Here is a 17,627-nt window from a genome sequence, read left to right as displayed (position 1 = left end):
CAGTCACTTACTAGTTATATGATCTTAGGCAAATCATGTAACATCTCAGAGACTCATTTGTAAAATGAGGATGATAATAGTTTCCATCTTAAATGTGTCATTAAAAGTTAATACTTATACAAGCCTTGAACAGTGTCTGGCACTTGGCAATCTGCTATATAGATGTTTGTAGAAAAATATAATAATGCAGAGCATTCTGTTGATCAAAATAAAAAAGGCAATGAAAATCAGAGACATTAAAGAAGTGTCTTGTGCATTCCTAAAGTGATTTATACCAGTAATTCAAATCTTTACACAAATATAAAACCCAGAGTTTTCTGAAATATATTCCACAAAAAATCTCCTGAAGATTTGTTTACAAGGAAAGACCATGATCAAATAAGCCTGGAAACACAGGACCCTTGGCAGCCATGAAATGCACCACATATCTCTTGTTGTGGAGGCATAAATCCATCACCATGTTTATACTGAGGTGATGCTCCCCACAGGCCACTCATGGCCAGTAAATGAGCCAGCAAAAGTACTAATGCAAGACACAGGACACTTCTGATTGACAGTTTTGACCTGAAATTCCTCGTAAACCTGACTTCATTGTAATCCGAGACTCTTTCTACTCACTTCTCCCTGGCTCCTCTGTTTTATAGATTCAGACTGCCTTGTGTCTAAAAGTTCTTTCTACATTCTGTCCTCCTGCCCCTTTGTCCCTTATAGGCTTTCATTCCCCCTACCCACCCCAAAATAATCTCCTGCACATCTATTCTCATTGTGGCATTTACTTCTTAGAGGATATGAACCATCACAACTGGGGACAGGAGTGAAATGAGAAGACAGATGGAAAGAAAGAGTTTGGACACCCACTCACTCATGCACCTTGTTGTGAGGGCCATGGAGAGTTCCTACTAGGGGTGATGGTCCAATGGCTAAAGACTTCATTAGTGGTGACACAGAGGAATGCTCCCAGGATAGGCATTCAGGCATTTGAAAGAGATGATGGGAACAATGTCTAGGACAGGGATTTGTCTGGGTACTGCTAAGTTGGATTGATGCCATGCAGAAGGACAAGGAGAACCTGGAGGTCATAACAAGCAGTTTAAGACTAAAGTATGAGAGCAAGAGAGCCTTGTTGGTAGCTTGCCAAGAGGCTCTTACCTCCTGCAGTGGAAGGCACACACAGATAGATGAGCAGCAGGCTGCAGACCTGTTAGCCTCACAGAGCTCCAGAAGTGTTTCAGTGTTCAGCCAAGGCAGGTCTGATATATTGAGGTTAAAGTCCTAGATGGCAAAATCTGGGACCCTGAAACATGGATGAAGACATCTGGATGGATGCCTCTAAGGGGGATGGCTCTGCATATGCCCTGAACCCTCAAAGCTTTCTGAGGTACCCCACTCTTCCATAGAAAGTGCTAGCACTTCTTTTGTACTTAAAAATGCTGCAGAAATTCCAGCATAACTCTGCTGGGGACAGTGTTGAATTTGATAAGGAAGAAAAGAGATTATATACTGAAGGAGCTGTGATACTTAGCTAGCAGCTACTGCAAGGAGCCAGGGAATTACCCGTTGGGTTGAATTTTGAGAGGGCTTAATAGAGAGGTCATGGTACAAGAATGGATAATCAAGAATTCACTGGCTTAGGACATGGGATTTAACATGCTGGCAAGGATACCAGGGGACAGGGGAAAATGTGCTTTGCTTTACAGTGGTTCTTAGAAGCTTGAAGAAAGCAATAGTCAGTGATGAGTGAAATGGGTATGGCTGAGGTGTCCTGGCAGACGGTAGAGGAAGGAATAAAGAGGCTGAGGAAAGTGAGCTTTCTGTCATGGGCATATTACATGCATTCAGACAATCCTGCAAAGAATTTTGTTCCATAGGAAGCCCAGTGGACACATCACCACTACTAGCAATACACTAGTAAGAGGGACACCAGCATCACATAATTATTCAGTGGTATATCTCCTTTGCTGACTAAGTTTAAGTATAGGAGAGACAGTCAGAGAAGGGTTGTTATTATCAGTAAGGATGATGGGGCTGTGAATATTAGAGGCCACGGGATGGTGCTTACAGAAGCACCATCGGCACCATGGGACAGGACAAACAGAAGCCAGGAGACTGAAATTACCGTTAATAATCAAAATGGTTGGAGGACTAGCCAAGGAGCTTAAATTAGAAGGAGTTGTGGAGATGGTTTTAGAGTATAGCATTTCTAGATAAAACATACTAGAAACTAACAAGGATGCATCTTAATATCTACAACCAGAAAAAAGAAAAGCAAGAATGGAAGAGCAGAATGCTGAAGGGAACAATCTCAATACAAAGCCACAATTCCTTGTTCAGTTTACAGGCCTGGGCCAATTTTCAGATCTGGAAACTTTTGAACAATTGGCTGGTGCTTTAGAAGGAAGAACCCTACGTTTCCCTAATTCTTCTCCAACGGGATCTTTAGCCATATATTCATGTAACTGTACATTAAGGAAAGGGAATACTGATACATTTTTAGAACTATTGGACATAGAGTCTGAATTGACATAAATACCTGGAAATTCAATTTAACTTAATTTTCACTGTGGCTTCTCTGTTGGAATGGGGGCTTATGATAGCCAGATAATAAATGAAGTCCCAGCTTAAGTCCAGTTCACAGTGGATCTACTAAGTCCATGGACCTGGGCAATAGTAATTTCTCCAGTCCAAGTATGCGTGGAGTTAGAGTTACCACCACATCAGTTTATTGGTCTCAGGAAAGAATAAGTAGAAACTTCTGAAACTACCTCCCCACCCCCAATTCCAGCCAAAATAGTAAGGAAAATACATACTTTATCCTGGGAGTGGTAGATAGTTTGAGGTTATTTCCACTAGTAAAGTTTAAAAGATTCAGGAGTGGTGCTGTTATCATTTCTGTTTAATGCCCTGGACTGGCATTTGCAGAAACCAGATGGATCCTTAAGAGTAACTTTAGGCTATCAAATAGTATCCCTCATCTCCACTGCTGTGCAGGGCGTGGCATCGCTAGGCAGATCGGGAAAGCTTTAAAAGTAGTATGCTGCCATGTTTTGGCAAATGTGATCTTTTTTATTACAAATAGAAAAGGTGATCTCAAACAGTTCCCACTAGCATGGAATGAGCAATATTCATTTATAGTTTGTCTCAGGGCTGTTATTTCTCCCACCTTTTATTATAATAAAGTCCAAAGAGATCCGGAGTGTCTGGACATCCTACAGAACATGACTTTGATCTGTTACATCAATGACATAATTCTAATGCAACAGGATAAGCAAGAGGTGGCTGGCATGTCAGATGCCTTAGTAAGCTACATGCACTACAATGATTCAAAGACTTTCCACTTCAGAAAGTTTTCAGGGATCTAATCCCATTTTGGCACCTGCTTTGCTGAGGACTACAACTAAACTAGTATCATAATCCTTTTTGGAGCACCACATTGTGCTTAAGAATTTTAAATATTCTGAGAAGTATATACAGTTAAAAAAAAAAAAACCACTTGTTTAACTTTGCTTAATCCCAAATTTCCAAAACATATTTTACCTCTGAATCTTTTTTCAATACTGTCAGTGAAATGACCTAATGCCCTATTGATGTGAACACTGTTTTATATGAATCAGCTGTACTTCCCCAGTTAATCTCCCAGTTCCTGCCATATATCATCTGTTTTCTTTCAGTTCTAAGATCTCCACAAAGTATTTCCTGACTATGCTCTCATGTTAGGAATTCTCTTCTGAATTCCAATGGAAATTTCAGCCTGCTTAGTTATTTACCATTTTCTATTATTAGGCAACTTCTTATGGGCATAGGTTCAATCTTCCCAAACTAGATTGTAACCTTCTAAAGAGTAGAGACTGCTTTTCTTTTTTACTATATTTGTGCTGTTATGCCCTTCATAGGATAAAGCACCCAACACAGTTTTCATAAATTCTTTAAAAAATACCTGATTGAATGATTGACAGGTCATAGTACAATAATATTCCTCCTTTCACAGTTTTTACATATAGAAGAGGCCAGTGATTCTCAAATGTTAGTGTGTATCAAATTCACCTGGAGGGCTTATTAAACCATAGATTGCTGGCCCTACTCTCAGAGTTTCTGATTCAGTAATTCAGAGTGACTCTTGAGAATTTTCATTTCTAACAATGATGCTGCTGTTTCAGGAACTATACTTTGAGAAACACTAAAATAGTCTTTTTGGCCATCCTTGTGTTAATGACCATGTCTCCCCAAAGAAGACTCATGATACACAATTTTAACTTAAAACTAGAAACATGTAGCTAATCATCACTTAAAAATCACATTTCTCATGAAACTGTTCACCTATTTTACCCATTATTGTGGACGAAGAAGAGTCCTTTCTGTAATATGCATAGTAATTATACAACTAATAATCTAACCAGGGATACCTTTGACATGGAATGCTAAACTGGCAAAATGCTAGGACTGCAAGCACAAGCCTGGACTGTCGCAGAAACAGCAGGCCATATGGTCCCTATTTGTAACTATCTATAGCCCCCACAACACCTCCTTGGATCTATTCTTTTCTTCATCAGTCACCAGCACTGCAATCTCATGGACTTTCCTGTCCTATAAAACAAATCTCCATCATATCATTTACAGCTGGCCAGTTTCCTTTCTGTTTCTTCCTATTTTTCTCTCTTTCTTGATCTTAGTATGTATCTCCCCTTTTATTAGAACTTTTCAGAGGATAAGCAAAGTGATAAAGGAAGAAATTAGATAAGAATCAAAATAACTTAATTGCTTTAAATTTGGATTAGAGAATTTGGTTTCTATACAAGACAAACACAGGCTTTCCCACTTCCCCTGGAAGGAGTGTCTCCCTATACAGGGGCAAGGCCTGCCCCAGTATGCTTACTATAAGGAGAGAATAAGAAATATCTTGGTCTACAGGAAGTTTGGGTAAAAAGAAAGAGCAAAAAACAGGGCTCAAGAAGGCATGTCTGGAGATCCTCTTCCTCTTACCAATCAAGAGAGCCTTTCTCCTAGAAGGTAGGCCTGAGGAGGTGGAGAGAGAGGTGAAATTTCCTCCCAATATCTGTGAAGTTACCAATTTGTGGGCCAAGTACAGAGAAAGAGTGCTAAAAAGTAGTTGCCTCTTCCCATTTTTACTCCTAGCTCTCATTTCACCTACTACTTATACTATATTGCATTTATATTCAAGTCATTTTTTTAAAATATGCATTGTTAACACATACAACATGCTACTGGGATGGAAGTAGAGGGAAGAGCAATGTTTATAGTAACAGTTAACATTTATTGAACAGTACAACCTTTAGACATTCTTCTAAGAGCTTTGCATGTAGTAACTCATTTAATTCTCACAGCAGTGGTGTAACAGCTGAGGCACGAAGTGGTTAGGTAACACTGCCCCAGAGCTATGCAGCTGTTAGATGACAGAGCCAGGACTGGAACCAAGACCAGCAGGCCCACGTTGTAAATTCCCACGCTGTACTGGCTTATGATAACATGCTTGCCCTCAAACAGCTTACAATTTAGTAGGACACTTAAGCCAGATACAGTGACATGTAGTACATGCAATTCACTCATTTTTTTCCAATAACATTTTTTAATGCAGATCACAATCCATTAAGCTGATTTCATGATCTGCTAATGGGTCACAGCACACAATTTGAAAAGTACTAATTTAGGAAGAGGTAAGAATCGTGAGAGTTTTAAGACCAGGTAGGTTAGTCGAATGATAAGAATGAAGAGAACAGGAGAATAAAAAAGCAATTAATGATACTCTTTAGATTAATGATTTACTTACCTATTTTGGGTATTTCCTATATGTGAGGAAGTATACTAAATGTTTTGATGTATTTAATCCTGGACAAGCTGACATATGAAAAACAGAGGTTTTGCCCAAGGTCAAATGGTAAGTAAGTTGCAGAGCTGGGATTCTAACCCAGCTCTGTATGAGCTCACTGCCCCACCTTTGTAACAAGGATAACATATTTCCTCCATGTATGTTCTGTTATTATTCTATAAGTAGTTAGCACTAATTCAAAACCTCAGATAATAGTCTCATTTTTTCTATTTCAGTTTGCTGTCACGTAATTGGTGTGAATGATAATTGTTTCAAATTGTTACTGTAAATATTTGCATTAAAGGCATATTATCCTATAGATTTTCCCTTTTCATAAGGCAAATGCTAGTATTTGGATATTGACTCAGAGGGCAATAAATCTTGTTTATGCTGGAGTTAATCAATTTTATGTGTGAAGAGGCTAGTAAGTATTCTGAATGTTTAGTTACTTGGTCTCATTTTAGCACAATCAAAAGATTGTGGTAGATCAATATGTTTATTCCAATTTTCCAAGTTCTCTTGTGGTAAATAGTCCTTCCCCAGCTTTGTTTGTGTGCTGTATGTTCCTTCTTAAACGCAGAGAGAAACCATTATATACTCAATACAAAAGCTTGCATTAATTTGTCATGGACCAGAGATTGACTGACAGGAGAGAACAAAAGGTGACAGACTGCTTTTAGCTTCAGCATAAGAAAAAGGAAAAAGAAAATGAGCAAACCAAAGAGGCATCAAGGAATGAATAAAGTATCTGAAAAAGGAGAGAAATGGGGGAAAGTAAGAGAGGAAATGCTAAACCAAAAGATTAATTAAGGGAACAATAAATTTAAAAGAAAATAAAAAGAGAGAATTCAATGCCTTCTCCCTCCAACTTAGGTAAAATCATTGACTCTGGCCTCATGTTGAGGAGCCTAAATGGACAGTGATATGATTCCAAAGCTGAAGAGCTATTAGAAGCAAATCAAATCCACTTTGACTACTTTAAGGACTCAGAGAGAAAGACTCTGGCTTAAGTTGGAAATAAAAGCAATAAAAGGACTGACGAGAGAGGGAGGAACCCTTCCAAAGAAAATAATTCTGTAACCACTTCATTCATTTACGGCACAGCCTTCACTGTCTGTGCCAGACACTCTACTGAATGCTTGGCAAACAAATACAAGACCTGGTCCTTGCCCTCAAAAAAACTTGCAATTCTATTGGGAGAATCATACCAGTACACAGACCATCACAACACACTGAAGTAAATTCTAGAACAGCAGAAAGTACAAGGTGCTATAAAAAGAGACACTAAGGGAATGAAGGCATGAGGGTGGGCATGCTAACCCAGATGTGGGGAGAGGCTTGGGAGACAATGAGTCAGTGAAGCTTCCTAAAAGGACTAGTTACTCCAAAGGGGACTTGGAAGTCCTTCAAAATATCAGGGATAGAGTATGCAAAGGCACGGAGGTGACAGAGGGAGAATGACAGGGGCTCAGAGGATAAAGCAGTTATATGATGATATTTAGAGCTGTAATCTGGGGTCAGATCAAAAGGAGGCATTGATAGGATGCCAAGGAGTTCAGATGCCATCCCAAAGACTACAAGCCATTTCGAATTCTTAAATCAGGGAAATGGCATGTTTTGATACAGCAATGTGAAGAAGTAGAAATAGAGTCAAAGTGGAGGGAGGTACAGTTGCAAGGATGAGGTCAAGAAATTCAGTTAGGAGTTATGGTAGTAATCCAAATGAGAAATGATGAAGGCTTGAATTAAGATTAGAGCTATGGAGATAGAGATGAGGGGACAGAGCCAAAAAGCATTGAAGAGAGAAAATAGCAAAACATGGTGACCAAATTTAGATACAGATGAGTGTGTGTGTGTGTGTGTGTGTGTGTTTAAAACTTCAGGTGTGTGAGTTGGGTGACAAGGCAGCAGTATGGGGTACTGTTCCTTAAGATAGTGCATTAAGAGGCAGAACATACAGGGAGGCATAGGAAGAAGATGATGAGTTCAGCCTCACATATAAGCAGCTTGTGTGGCCAGCAGATGTCCAAATGAAGATGCTCAGTCAGTACATAAATGTGTGGATGCAGAATTCAGGAGAGATTGTGGATGGAATGTGAAACCTTAAGAGTGAGTGAAATCCCCCAGAGAGAGTGGAAAAGGAAGAAGCAATGCTCTGTGAGGAGGGAACCATATCAAACAGCAGCATTTAAGGACCTAGCAGGAGCAAAGGGAGGGACAAAGGAGACTGAAAAGGATTTTCCAAAGCAAGAAGGAATATAATAGAGGGAATAGCAAGAGGAGAGAACAGAATCAGAGAAAATCACAAAAAAGTCTGTGGTTTTGAAGAAATGAAAAGGATTGTTTCTTTTGTTATTGCTGTTTCATTTTTGTTTTATTTTTAAGGTTTACACCTAAGCATATTTATATACTAAGAGTAACCAATCAGTAGAGAACAACCAGTAGGAAACAACCAGAAGAGAGATAGAGTTCCGAGGAGACCAAAGGACATGGAATCTAGAACACAGGTGGGCAGAGTTCTACAGAATGGCAGAAGGGGTAAGTATGCATCATTTACTGGCAATGGTGAGGGAAGAAAGTAGGAAAAAATCCATCCTTAGACTTTGCTGCAGAGTATCTGATGATATACACCTAATTAACACAAAGCTACTTACCGCTCCAAATGTCTACTATTGAGACAAGTGTGTAGTCTCGATTTGCCTATCTCGATTTGTGTGGAGAGCACATGCAAAGGGAATGCCTTTCCAAACCTGCAGGAGGAGGTCTTTTCTTCCCCCCTGAGGACTTCATCTAGTTCCTAGCTGTATCTCTAGGTTTCACACATTGTGCTCAAAGAACATTTGTTGAATGAATGAATCAATGCTTGGTAGTGGCAGCTGAGACCAGCCCTATCCAAGCTGTCCCTTTTTCTTTGCTTTATGCTACCATCCTTCTATCTGAAAGATTTGACCTATTATAGCATCAGTGACTTGCCTCTGACTACTGCCATCTGAAAAGAAGTCTTTGCTGGAGGTGTGAGTACTTTTCCATATATAAAGAACTATTTTTAGTTGGTTTCTTATGAGAACACTTAAGTTATACTATCTTAGCAAATTTCAATTACCCAATACAGTGCTATCAGCTAGAGTCACCATGCTATACATTAGATCCTAAGAACTTATTCATTTTATAACTGACAGTGTGTACCCTTTATCAGCCTCTCTCTATTTCCCCCACCCCAAGCCCCTGGCAGCAACTTCACTACTTTCTCTTTCTGTAAGGTTGAAGTTTTTATATTTATTTATTTATCTGGTTTCCACTTATAAGTAATTAAAAAATAGTATTTGACTTTCCTAGTGTAGCTATTTTTATTTAGAATAATGTCCTCCAGATTCATCCATGTTATTGCAAATGACAGGGTTTCCTTCTTTGCATAATATTATATATATATTTTCTTTATCCATTCATTTATTGATAGACATTTAGGTTGTTTCCATACCTTGGTTATCATGAATAGTGCTGCTGTGAACATGTGAGTACAGCTATCATTGAGATAATGATTTCATTTCCTTTGGATCCCAAAGTGGGATTGCTAGGTCATATGATACTCCCATTTTTTATTTCTTGAGAAACCTCCAAACTTTTTTCCATAGTGGCTTTATATTCCCACAAGCTGTGTTCAAGGGCTTTTTCTCTACATCCTCACCAGCATTTGTCATATTTTGTCCTTTTTTTAATAGCCATCTTAACAGTTGTGTGGTGATATTTCATTGTGGTTTTGATTTCCATTTCCCAGATAATTAGTGATACTGAAAACTTTTCCATGTTCCTGTTGGGCATTTGTATGTCTCCTTTGGAAAAATGTCTACTTAGGTACTTTGCCCACTTTTTAAATGGGATATTTGGGGGTTTTGCTATTGAGTTGGGTGAGTGTCTTGTATATTTTGGACATTAACCCCTTATCAAATATGTGATTTGCAAATATTTTCTCCTATTTCATAGGTGTACACTAAACTGTTGTCTATCAAGTGTGCAAAAGCATTATGTCTAAAGAAACAATGTAAATACCTTAATTAAAAATTCTTCGTTACTGAAAAATGCCAAGCATCATCTGAGCCTTCAGTGAGTCATAGTAGTAACATCAAAGATCACTGATCACAGACCACCATGAAAAAAATCAATAAAAGTGAAAACGGAGGGAGATGACCTTTTTGTTCTACTGTGCCAGTCAGGCAAATCTAACTGGCAGAAAAAGTTTTAATTTCTAGGTACATTAAACATTAGTTTTCAATCATCAAATCCCAAATGTAATGGCTAGCCAGCCTTGAGTTAGATAGATAGACACAGAAAGACACAGACATACATAGATACAAAAGATAAAAACAACATTAGAGCTATTAAAGTCTGCAGCAATAAAATAAAATAAATGAATTCTGGGACCTCTTCAACACACACCTCCCCCCTCCCATTCCCAGAAAGCTGGGTTCTCTTAAACTCTCATTCCAAATTTCCAACTATTTCCACAATACTGCATCAGATGAAGGCTTCATCATGATCTTGGAATCTGAGACAGAAGGGTTATTCTACACATTTGAACATTCAGAGCAAATAATAACTTCTACACACATTCACTCTTGGAAGGTGGTTCATGTTGATAATCATATTCTCATTCCATTCTATCTCTTACCCTCTATTTACTATTTGCCAACTCTTTATCCTATGTGCTTCATTATGGGTAATTTCAGATTTGTATCAGTGAAAATATCTTTAGCTGTATAATGTTCAATCTAACCATGTCATGAATTTTAGTTTCAATGATCACTTTCTTTATTGGTAGATGCTTTATTTGTTCTTTGTCAAATCTGCAAGCTACTTTGTCATTGTCTTCTCTTATTTTTCTATGACTCTAATCCTCTTTTTGTTTCTTAAATCATTTTAGTAGCATAGTGATTATTACATGACCTCTTTGCAACTGCTTTATTATCTCAAGTTCCAAGAGAGCTAGTCCTTAAATGTGTGTTGGCTAACTCCCTCAAGGTGTAATATTTCCTTGTACGTGTTCTATTTTTTCTCATGAGCTCATTTTTAGTGGGAATTTTTTTTCCTGTACAAATCCCATGTTCTCTGGATTGGTTGTTATATAATTGTTTTGTCTTTGCTTCTTCAAACCCACAAGGTGTTCAATAGTTTAGTTTTAAAATTAATTTTCTGTTTTGAGGAGCCCAGCAAAATATTTGCAAAATAACTTTAGACTTCATGACTATTTTTTGGTTCTGTCCTAGGACTTAAGTTTCTTACTAGAGTATCTTTTTCCCACTCAGGGCTATGGTAGAGTCAAGTTCTTTGTTACATCTTTGTGCAGATGAGTATACTTTTCCTATTTCCTCTTTAACTGCATTCTTTGTAGAGGTCCAGCTTTAGCATGGCTGTTAGTTCTCATTCCTTTACTCAACTTTAAGATTACACATCTTATTCCAACAATGATCACTCAACTTTACTTATCAAGGCCCTATATCAAGACATGATCTGACATCTCTGCCCTCCAATCTTAGAGCTGCCAAAGCAAAACATTCTAACTTACCATTTTGGCTTTTAAGTTTCCCTTTGATTCTGGAACCTAGCAATTCCCTTCCTTTCTTTAACACTCATAATTTTTACAAATTGAAATATATCCAGAATTTCTATTTTTTAATAGAAGGTAAAAGATTTATGCTATTTCAAGTGGTAAAGATTGAGAGAAGTTTTTCATAGCAGATATAATCTTAGTGGAAAGGGACAAAATGTTGCTATTACAAAGAATGTCACAGACTCATGGAATTTAAAATCAGAACACTAGAGTTTAAATCCTATTCTCCTACTAAAAAAACACTGCAATCAAATCACATACCCTCACTGCACTTTTGTTTTTATTAATAAAATGTGGAAAGCAGAAATGATTTTGACATATATAAAAACTTCTAACATATAAAGTATAATGATAATGGTATGAAAGCATTGTTTATTTTACTTGTGAACCTGAGATCAGGAAGGGAAAGTGGTAATATTTCAAAACAGCAAGCCAAGATGCTTAGAGAAAGCATGCAGATGGAAGAACAGTTCAGAGGCAGGAGACTCTAACAGGTCAGCTCATGCATTAAACTCTTACTTTGACGGGAATAGGAATTTCTACAGGAATATGGGGCAGATGGGTAAAGCAGCAGGATGTCATAGTGGCTCAGCCCAGAGCTGTGAGAGGCTCAAAGGGCTGGTGGGAATCCTACGAGAAGTAGAAAACAGGCCAGGTCACTGAGAAAAACAGAAAAATAGTCCACTTGCACAGAAATCAGATCAAGGATCTTAAGGTTTAAGAGACATAAGAAAATTGCTAGAAAACTTTCTTCAATTAAGTAAAACAGAAAAAACAATGAGAAAATAATAGTACTTAGGAAACAATACCAAAAATTGAGACACCGGGGCTTTGGAATTGTCATTCTACTGAACTTCAAACGTTTCCCATTATCCCTGTTTATGTTTTAATCTCAACATTTATAACATTATTGTACATGTTGGCTTAGCTTCTGTCTCTACTACTACACTATGTACTTTTTAAGGGCAGGAGAATTTCTCCAATTCCAGCCCTAGGCTCAGTGGCCTAGTACAGAATACGTTTTCAACAACTGAATGCAGAAAGGACAAATAAGAAAGTTGACATGATAGGAACACAAAAAGCCAGGGAAAAGAGGCATGTGCGATGTCAGACAGAATCAGGATTCACACAAACCACCAGAGCATCTTTATTAAAATCTCTGGGTAACTTGGAATTGGCAGGTGATATTACACAGACACAAGCTCCACCTCTGAGTGCACAGAGAGAACAGAGGAGGCCTCTGGAAAGTGGAGGAAAGCGGACAAGTGAGTGCTCTTCATCAAAGGGAGTGGAAGAGGGCAAACTCAGCAACTCACACTAGTCTGCCAGGTCCCTGAGGACAGTAAAGCAAAAGTATTTTAAATGAGACCTTGAAGGTTCATAGAACAACTAGATTAGCTTTGGGAAGAGTAAATCATAACAAATCAAATTATTTTTGCAGTGGAATGGCAGGTTGTGTTGATAAAAGAAATAACTAGTGTAATTTAATTGAACATTAGTGAGGATTTTGATTCAATGTTATAGTTACCTGCCAGTTGGATAATTTGCTTAATGATGTCCCAAACTACAAGGAGGAAATGTATATACTTAGATTTATTAATATAAAGTAATGAATGTGAATAAATATTAAAATTGTGATATTGTGATTTATAAGAAATATATATTTGGTCATTCAATGACAAAATATATTTCTCATTTATGTTTGGTCTTTGTCCACTGGTTTCAGGCTCACAGCTCCTAAAATTCTTGCAATTTCCTGTGATAAGAGCCATAAAGTTGCTTTTTGTTATTTTAATGAGGTGACTTTTGAGACACCAAAGGATAGAGCCTGTTCCCAGGGAAACCAACCTTGTGATTAGAGGCTTGGAACTTTTAGTTTCACCACTCCCCACCTCCAGGGAAAGGAAAGGGGCTGGAGGTTGCGTCACTCTCCAATGGCCAATGATTTAATCATTCCTGCTTATGTAAGAAAGCCTCTTTAAAACCCAAAAGAACAGGGTTCTGAGAGCTTCTGGTTTAGTGGATAAGTGGAGGTCTGGGAAGAGTAGCTCAAAGAAGGCATGGAAGCTCTAAACCCTGTGTATCTCCTCCATTTGGCTGTTCCTGAGTTATATCTTTCTGTAATAAACTGGTGATCGATTAAGCAAAATTTTCTCAGAGTTCTGTCGGCTGCTCTAACAAATTAAACAAAAACCCAAGGAGGGAGTCTTTGGAAACTTTCATCTATAGCCAGCTGCTCAGAAAGCCCAGGTGATAACCTAGACTTGTGACTGGAGTCTGAAGTGAAAGCAGGGAGCAGTCCTGTGGGACTAAGCCCTTAGCCTATGGAATCTGACACTATCTCCAGGTAGATATGGCAGAATTGAGTTGAAAGATAGGACAGCAAGCTGGTGTTTGACAATCACTTGTTATTGGCAACATCTAGGGCAGTTGCCTTGGACTGAGAGAAGGAAACCGCATGTTCGGGACTACAAACTCTCTTCAGCCTGAGTCTCTGATGACCTTATGGGTCACATTCACCCTGCCAGCTTGGGACCACTCACATCTGGACTGTTAAGCAGGAATCTAGCTTTTATTTTAAGCCATAGAATATTTTGATCATCTACTTACATATCAGCCTAGCCTGCACCTTAAATAATTAAATTATCAAATTAAATTAATGTGCTACAACTAATTCTTTCAAGGTTCTCCTATGAAGCTTCAGGCCAGTCTACGATTTCAGGTTTGCTATCACTGACATGCTCCATTACATAACAGAATGGTGAATAACGATTTAGAGTGGTTTTCTAACTTTAGTATACATGAGAATAAGCAGGTCTGTGGGGAAGCCCAAGAGCTTGTGTATTTACAAAGCCACTTGGATAATTCCATTTTCAGTGGTCTAGAAGAGACACTTTGAAGAATTGTGGAACAACATTGATAAGACTGAATTGTGTCTGATGGGAGTCTGTCCTAGAGATACCAATACTTTGTAGCTAAAACTAGAGTATTATGAACCACTGTATGAAATATAAAGTGAAAAGGAGGGGGATGAAGGTTATAATGAGCATTTTAAGATAATCAAGACTAGGCTTGTCTCTTCACATTAAAAAATATAGAAATAGTCAAGAGTTCCAAGTTATTAGAGCAGTGGTTCTCAACAGATAAGTTCACATTGGAATTACCTGTGGAGTTTAAGCACAGATGTTTGTCTTCACTCATACCTGTTAAATTAGAGTATTGGAAGTCAAGTCCAGTTTTTTAAAACATCAAGAGTGATTATAATTCATATTCATGAATGACAAGCATGGTGTTACCTAGTTAAGAAACAATTTCTGGAGAATTTTTAAAGTAAGTTTTTTTTTTAATTTAAAAGTGAGACAGAGAGTGAGTAAAAAACAATTTCTCATTAAAAAGAATTTCTGGTTTTAGAGAATGAGAAAATGAACTAGTCTAATTTTTTGCTAATTTGTGGATTTGCCAGGAGATGGAAACTAATCCAATGTCTCCAGGTCAATAAACAAGCATTAATTCAGCATGTGTATAAGCTTGGTCTTGTGAGGAATTTAAAAAATATAGTCTTTGGCTCATGAAATCATCTTATTACTTGATAAGTACACCTCTTTTTACAAATTGTAAGTTATTGGGAGAGGGGAGAGAATAAAAAGTTCTAACATAAATTTTAATTAAGAATAGGAGAACATGAGGGAGTCGTCATGGAGAAAATCACTTGGATTTTGAGTCTATGTACAAATTGTCACAGCAGGGAGAACATTTCAGGTCCAGAAATGGAGATGTCTGTGGCACATTGAAGAAATGATAAAGAGAATTTCTATTCTCTTGGAAGAGAAAAGAAATTGTTGTAAAGACTGTAAAGGATCTTGAATGCTAGCACAAGAAATCTAGACTTAGTCCTATAAACAACAGGGAATCAAAGCTGTTTGTGTCTTGAACTGATATGGACAAAGAAAGGTTTTTTTAAAAAATCAATTCAACCTTGGGGTGCAGGATGGATTTGAAAGAGAAGATGTCTAGAAGAAAGGAAATGAGAGAAATATTGCAGTGATCTCAGTGGTATAGTGACCACAGGGGTTTTTGAGATTCCTGCTAATTCTATGACCTGTGGTGGCTCTAAGAGAAACACTAATCCCTTTTGAAACATGTCAAATGACTGTGATAATTATGTGCAGAGACAAACACAATGGACTTTAGTTTTACAAAGAGGACATCCTGCGTAAGACAGAAGGCTTGTTTCTTAATTAACCATTCAGTTTTGAGGGTTTTTTAGCAGCAAAGTAAGAATACAAATAACAATAAGAAAGCAGCTATCCTACTAAACTCCAAATGATGATTTGCCTGGTTGTCTTATAGAAAATAATTGCTAAAACCTCTTATATTTGGCTTTTGTTTTATTCTATTTTGTTGTTTTTAAAGCAAATAGCTCATTCTATATACCTTTTGTGCCTCGTTTTGTTACAGATATTTTTCTTCTGTTTCTTAGTGAATATAAATCACATTTCAATGAAATTAACCCCAGTATTAAAAGAACATCATTTCTTTGTTGTTCATGAAATATGTCTGCCTCCCATGTACTGAGTGCATTACTGGATACCGTGGATTTTTTTAAAAGAAGATGGACTTTTGCCCTGAACAAATTAATAAGATCTTAAAGCCCTTAAATAGCACTGTCACAAATAATGTCCCAACACACCTCACATATGAGTAAAAGGAGTAAAAGAATTAGAAATGAAGTCTACTTGATCAGAGACTTCATGGAGCTGCATGAATTATGAATGTCTTCATTTGGAAAATACCATACCTTCTAGACCTCTATTAGTAAATAAATATTCTTGATGGAGAATCTTGATTTATTTTACTACTGCTTTATTTTTCCTTTATTATGGAATGTAGCTGGTATTTTATAATGGTTAGTTGTTAATATATTCTAACTCTACAAATGTCTCAATAATGAAATCATGTCCAGATGTCACATGTGCAAAAACTAGCACAGTTAGAGCTTCATACCTTCTAGACTTTAAACATAATCAAATAATCTTTTATAGAAATTAAAAGAAGCAGGGTAGTCATTAGTACTAATTTGCATTTCTTCCCCTACTTTAAGTTAGATGTGGTCATCTGACTTGTTTTGACCAATAAAATATGAATAGAACTGACATCTGCTTTTCTGGGTAGAAGCCTTTAAAGTTCCATTTGTCTGCCATGATACCCAGTGATACTCCAAATATCAAGGAGGTGCCCTCACTTACATGCTCAGGTGAGGACCACATAGGTGATAATCCCAATAACACAAGTACATATAGCATGAGTGATAGACCACTAAAATTTTGTGGATGTTCTTTACTAGAGCATAATCTAGCACATCTTGATTGATACAGACATTTGAACAAAAAGAGAAGACAGCTGTTAACAAGAAAAACTACAAAATGTGGCACTAGTTTAGCAATCAAGCAGTTAGAGAGAAGAAACCATTATCAGAAACTGTTATCAGTTAAGCAGTGGAGAAATATCTGGTAAAATTGGCACCTGTAATAATTGGCAGGCAAATCATGTACCCAATGAACTTCAAACTCTTGGAAAAGAGGTTGGAGAAATAATTTTGGCATATATAGGTAGCTATTGGCTGCACTTGGCAAGTATTATAAGAGAGATTTGGTCAGGAAAATATTACCTGGTTTGGAAACAAGAATAAGAAAGGAATCCACACTGTCTCTGAATCCAGAAACATAGAGAAGAGGCAACTGCTTCCCAGCCTGAGATAAAATTCATAACCTTTGAGAAACAAAGGCCAAGTAAAACTCAGCCACACAGGCAAGGATCATGCTAAGTACATGATCTATAGCACTCATTGCATAAATTTCTGAATGGATAAAGGTGTTTCAGTGTGAGACTGAACTAAAGGTGGACCCCTCGGAAAGTGAACTGAATGGAGTTACTCTCCTCCAAGTCTAACTGCTGTTTCTGCTGGAAGTCAAGATTTAGAGATAGGATACTTGATGAGAAAGTTAAAGAAGATTGCTGTCCTAAGAACCTTGTACTACAAAGAACCGTGGGTGGGATTGCTGGCACACTGTACTGACTGGAATCAAACAGGTAAGACACCCACAGCGTTTTCAGAGAATTTTATTGTCATTAAGAATTACCAGTCTGGACTGAAAAAGACTGCCACTGATCTAGGCTTAAATCAACTCTTGAATTTTCAGT

General features: G+C 37.6%; 1 protein-coding gene across 1 annotated transcript in view; it reads right to left on the bottom strand.

Moving 5' to 3' along the window:
- Positions 1 to 17,627, bottom strand: part of GRM1 (glutamate metabotropic receptor 1) — a 380,989-nt gene that overhangs the window by 187,055 nt on the left and 176,307 nt on the right. The gene's annotated exons all lie outside the window — the stretch shown is intronic.

The sequence above is a fragment of the Vicugna pacos genome, chromosome 8 (genome assembly GCF_048564905.1).
Source record: "Vicugna pacos chromosome 8, VicPac4, whole genome shotgun sequence".
NCBI classification, from domain to species: Eukaryota; Metazoa; Chordata; class Mammalia; order Artiodactyla; family Camelidae; genus Vicugna; species Vicugna pacos.
Note: the sequence above shows the minus strand (reverse complement) of the source record. Positions and strands in the feature narration are given on the sequence as shown.